The following is a 6,451-nucleotide window of genomic DNA, read 5'->3' on the forward strand; positions in this document are numbered from 1 at the left end:
CTATGCCAATAGTTGGTAGGTAGTTGTACCTACCCTTGCACCTCATTGGTGCTCTCATAACCACTCTTGCCTTAATAAGGAGAGCTTATGTGCATTTCATATTATCTCAATCTCAATCATTCATCTGTTGGTGAATTATATTTCTCTTGTGAAGGCTTATAGATGTTTGTTGGTCTTGGGAAAATCATAATTTCTACACGGCATCAGAGCCATTCATTCAACTAATCCTTCCTAATTTGTGAGACGCTTTTCATCACTGATTTGTTCAAGTCTTGAGAGATTAGACTGGTGATATAAGCGTCATTTCATTGGCACAACTTTGCCAGTTTAAGAGTTAATTCTTGGTGATTTTATTGCCCTGAGCTTATTTCCTTTAGCATTATTTGGAGGACTTCATTCTCTGCACTATGTTTTTCTCTGCCTCATATTTTGCATAGTAAATCAGTTTCTCTGTCTCAGTCTGAGTAACATATGTGTGGGCATTTATATTGGTGGCATAATTGATTGATTGTGGGTTTCTAATGCATTGTAATGGCTTCCACTTCAAACCTACACATTTGGTATCACTTATTACGCAAGTAATTGGTAAAAAATTTGATGTATTAACAATGAGTAAGAACACTCAATAAATAAGCTTGAATTGTGTTTCATCTACAGGAGGAGAATTAAACTTGGCTGACAACTTCAGTCATGTCTCCATAGGTGTGGAAGTAGGTGTTGGGAAAATGGTGTCTCAACCTTGCATTTACATAAGGTTACTATTTATTGTAAGTTTTCATTTGAGCATGAAATTGTATGAGATTCTCCCCGAAGCTTCTAGTTGGCTAGATAAGCATTCTGGTAAAGTTATGTCGCAAGAACACAGCTAGTTTTGAAGATATTAAATTTCTCATTTTGGAGGGGTCCAATTAAAGGTTTAAATTTAATTTTGAGGACTTTAGATGCCCTGAAATGCCTTGAAAAGTGGGCATAAGTGGTGTAGAAGCTTACGAGGCATTAGAGCACTTCGCGAGATTTATGGCGCTTCAAACGGTTCGTCAATAGGACACACGGTTCTCAAGTTATGGCCTATGGAATTTTGTACTCCTAAAATAGGAAATATAAAATACATCAGACACATAAATGAGCTGTAAAAAGGGATGGACACATCATATGGCATCTAGAAGGGAGATAAGGTCGGTTACACCTTATTGGGTGGTTTTATCCCATGGTTTTGTAATACCGTTTGATGGTTTCTTGTATTGTATCTTCTTTATATGAGGTGCGTGAGATAGAGGTTGGGTGTAAGAGTCTTATGTCTATTGAGTTACCTCTAAATCTCTTATTAGTGGTACTCATGTGAAGAGCTTGCTCTGCAAGTATATTGTAATCCGTTTTGATTGTTGAATAATATATTGGGCGGATTTTCGAGTGTGGGGTTTTTCTCTCGTAAGGGCTTTCCCCACGCAAATCATTGTATTATGGTTTGAATGTTATTATATCTATTTCTATTTTTTGTAACTATTGTGATGATCTGTAAAAGTTTTTGCATTACCCTCCTCTCAAGATTAGTGTAGAAAGTTGTTCTGCTACTTAACTTCCTTACAAGTGGTATCATAGCTTGATCACCTTTGGTTTCAGTTGTGGGTTGTTGGGTTTTTGAACTAATCTAGATTTGAGTGGGAGCTTGTGCAGAAGACACTTTTGATCTTGTTGCAGATATTTTCATATGGCAAGTTCGTCGGGGAAAATAGAGGTGGAGAAATTCAATGGAACAAATTTTGAGATGTGAAAGCTGAGGATGGAAGATCTGCTAATAGATCGAGATCTATGGGATGTTGTTGATACAAATGTCCAAAGACTCTCAGATCCTACTATGGCGGCTCAGTGTGATGTTATGGACCGAAAATCTAAGGGTCTAATCAAAATGTGTTTGGCCAAACTCTGTTCTGATCAATGTCCACGAAGAAAAAACTACAAAGAATCTATGGACTAAGCTTGGTGAAATGTATCAAGCAAAATCTTTATTAAATCAGATTTTATTGAGGAAGAAATTGTATTCCTTGAAGATGGAAGAGGGTGGATGAATCGCAGACCACTTGGAAGCATTCAATATGTTGGTAGCTCAACTAGTATATGTCGATGTTAAGATGAACGAAGAGGAGAAATGTCAAATCTTGCTTTATTCTTTGCCTGATTAGTGGGATTCTCTTTCTATGGCTATCGATAGTACTTCTGTTGTTTTGAAGTTTGAAGATGTGGTGGGTGCCCTACTTGGTGAAGAGATGCGGAGGAAGGTATCCCTCAGTTCAAAGGAAGCCTTAACTATTCATGGTAGATCTAAAGAGAAAGGCAAGAAGAATGAAAAGCGCGATAATTTCAAATCAAGAGGGATACTAAAATCTTCTAGAAAGTCCAAAGTCATTTGTTGGAATTGCGATAAACCAGGTCACATCCGTATAGACTGTAAACAAGAAAAGAGAAGATTGATTCTGATTCTGAGTCCGAGAAGGAAGATGGTGATGCATTTATCGCATCTTTAGCAACTCATGCAGGTAATGACGTCTAGTTAACTGACTTAGGTACATCTTTCCATATGACTGCCAATAGAGATTGGTTTTCTAAATATGAAGAATTTAATGGAGGTAAGGTATACTTGGTGATGATTCACATTTAGACATTGTTGGTCGAGGTAAAGTTAGAATCAAGTTTTCTGATGGTAGAATAAAAAGGATTAATGGTGTGTTGCATATCCCTAGCTTAAAACGAAATTTGTTATCTGTGATCAAACTGATAGATACGGGTGTGCAAGTAGTCTTTTCCAAAGCAAGATGTAAGATGATTAAGGGTGCTATGGTAATTGTTAGAGGTGTCAGATTCGGCACTTTGTATAAGCTAGATGCATACATTGTTGAGTGTAATAGCACTTCTGTAAAAAGTAAATCTGTGGAAGATTTGAGGGTTTCATCTTCAGTGGATAGAAATTCTTTTTGGTTACCTAAGGGTGCTCTTTTTTCTGAAGCAAAGTTACCTGCAGAGAAGACTATGTTATGGCACCAGAGGATTGACCACAATGGAGAAGAGGGTCTAAGGACCTTGAAAAATAAAAACCTTGATGAAGGTTTGAATGATTATAATCTTGACTTTGATTTCTATGAGCATTGCATTTATGGAAAACAAAACCATGTTCAATTTTACTCGAGTTCTCATAAAACTTGTGATGTTTTAGATCTTATTCATTCTGATGTGTTTGTTCCTGTAGATGTTCCTTCGATTGGAAAATCTATAAATTATGTTTCATTTATTGATGATTTTAGTAGGACATGGGTATATTTTCTAAAGAGTAAATCTGAAGTTTTTCAGTCGATTTAAAGAATTTAAAGAAATGGTTGAGTTGCAGACTGTAAAGAAAATTAAATGTTTGAGGAATGATAATGGCAGTGAATTTTGCTCTAATGATTTTGATAGATTCTGTAAAGATTGTGGCATTAACAGACAGAAGACAACTATGTATTCTGCAAAACATAATGGAATTACAGAAAGAATGAAGAGGACACTAATGGAGAAGGCTAGGAGTATGTTGAGTGGTGCTGGTCTAGAACAAAAAATTTGGGCTGAAGTTGTTGTCATTGTTTGCTACCTGATTAACAGGTCTCCTACATCAGCTCTTGTTGATAAAATGCCTATGAAAGCATGGTCGGGTCACAAGCCTTCATTGAGACATCTTAGAGTTTTTGGTTGTGAGGCATATGCACATGTGCCAAAGGAGAAGCAAAAAAAGTTGGAGAACAAGGTTGTAAAATGTATCTTCATTGGATATAGTTATGGTGTGAAAGGGTACAAGCTTTGGGACCCTGTTGCAAAAAAGGTAATTCATAGTAGAAGTGTTATTTTTAGATAAATTAAGTCTCCTTCTATTACATTGCAGCCAGAACAGACTAAAAAGGGAGATGTGATTCAATTCCCTTCTACACGTGAAAGAGTTGAATCGAGACCCCTGTTATTATGGTTTGAATGTTATTATATCTATTTCTGTTTTTTGTAACTGTTGTGATGATCTATAAAAGTTTTTGCATTACCCTCCTCTCAAGATTAGTGTAGGAAGTTGTTCTGCTATTTAACTTCCTTATAGTAGGTTTCCAATCCTGCATTCGAAACCTATCAAGCAAGTTCCTGGCATACTTAGACTGAGAAATAAAAATGCTACTATCAGTCTGCCAAACCTCAACACCTAAACAATAATGGAGAAGCCCCAAATTTGTCATATCAATATCCTTACACAGGTTCTATTTGATTTCTGCAATCAAATGTGTTGAACTACCAGTATTGATCAAGTCATCCACATAGACAACAAGAAAAAGAATATCATCACCAGAGCGTTTGATATACAGATTACTGTCAGAAGAACAACGCTAAAACCATGAGCAACCAAGTACTGATCAATCTTGATGTACCACGCTCGAGGAGCTTGTTTGAGTCCATAGAGTGCTTTAACGAGTCTACATACTTGATGTTCTTTGCTCGCAACCTTGAAACTAGGAGGATGCATCGTGTAGACTTCTGCCTGCAACTCCCCATTGAGGAAGGCACTCTTAACATCCATCTGATGGACTTTCCATCCAAACTGTGTTGCAATAGCGAGAAGAAGATGAATGGTACTCATCTTGGCAGTAGGAGCAAATGTCTCATCATAATCAATGCCCTCCCGATGTGTGAATCCTCGAGTAACTAATCTGGCCTTGTATTTATCTAAAGTACCATTTGCATGATACTTGACCTTATAGACCCATTTGCAGCTAATGGGCTTCTTCCTTGGAGGAAGATCAGAGAGAACCCAAGTGTTGTTCTTCAGAAGGCTCTGTTATTCTGCATCTATTGCTTGTTCCCACTCTGGAATCCCTTTGGCCTCTACAAATGTTTGAGGCTCATAAATACTATGAATGTTGGTCATGAGAGCAAAGTTAACTGTATTTTGTTGCTTACCCTTATTTTTGGAAGATCTACCCTTAATGAGCTCATCAGGAAAAAGATCATTGATTGTCTTAGCCCACCACTTAGGTCGGACAGTAGATGTGCCAACATCAAATGGAGGAGGAATAACTAGAACTGGAGGTGGAAGAGGATCTAGAACAGGTGGAAGATTAGCATCATCCAGAGGAAATTCAGGTATTGCATCATCAAATAGAGAATCTGCATCATCCCTCCCATCAGGTGAACCAAATAGAAAACAAACACCTAAATCAGAAGCCTTCAAAGGCTAATCCTCATAATTTTGCTCAAACAAGGAAAGTTGAAATGGACATCTATCTTCATAAAAGACAACATCACGACTGGAGATGAGACGATCAATGTCTACATCAATCAATCGATAGGCCTTATCGTTGTCAATGTATCATGTAAACATAAGCTTCTGACTCTTGGAATCCAACTTGGCATGCTTGGCATCTAGAATCCAAACATATGCGAGAGACCCAAAATCTTTCAGATGGCCAATCCTTGGTTTGCGACCAATCCATGCTTCCTCAAGAGTCTTCCCCTTGATAGCATGAGTGGGAGACCTATTAAGGAGATAGACTGCAGAAAACACTACTTTTTCCCAATACTTCTTAGGAACATTTATGTGTTCCAACATAGACCTAGCCATTTCTGTAATGGGCGGTTGCGACGTTCTATAACGCCATTTTGCTGAAGAGTGTATGGTGTGGTTAACTGACATTTTATGCCACGTGTATCACAGAAAGTGGAGAAAGCGGTAGAACAAAACTCCCCCCCATTATCATACCTAAGAGTAATAATAGAACAACCAGACTCTTTTTCTACCAAGGCCTTAAATTTTTGAAATACATGAAACACATATGATTTCTATCTAAGAAAGTACACCCACATTTTACGATTGAAATCATCAACAAAAAGTAAGAAATGTCTGCACCCAGTAATAGAAGAAGTATTCATTGGACCACATACATCAACGTGGACCAACTATAGTACCTTAGATGCTCGTCATGAATCACCATCCTTGAACGGTGTCATGTGCTGCTTTCCAGCCTGACAAGCTTCACAAACTCGTTAATTCTGAGTTTGAATTTCAGGTAAGCCATGTACTAAATCTTCCTAAACAAGTTGAGCAAGGTAATGAATGTTCAGGTGACCATATCGTTGATGCCATAGACAGGTGATAGAGGAGGATTTTGTTGCGAAGGCATGCTCAAGAGAATCACCTATATCCACAAGTATGTAAAGACCATGATCCTCAATACAACCAACAACAGTAGTGTGTGTTGCATGATGAACAATTGAACACTTATGTGCACTGGAGATGACATCAAGCTGAGGATAATGCTGCATAATCTGACTCACAGAGAGAAGATTTAGTTCCATGTCAGGAACATAGTATACATTGAGGAATATGAGATTCCTCCCACCAAATTGTATCTGAATGTTGCCCTTGCTGACAACGGTATACTCTTCACCT

Source organism: Cryptomeria japonica, chromosome 4, assembly GCF_030272615.1.
Source record: "Cryptomeria japonica chromosome 4, Sugi_1.0, whole genome shotgun sequence".
Taxonomy (NCBI): domain Eukaryota; kingdom Viridiplantae; phylum Streptophyta; class Pinopsida; order Cupressales; family Cupressaceae; genus Cryptomeria; species Cryptomeria japonica.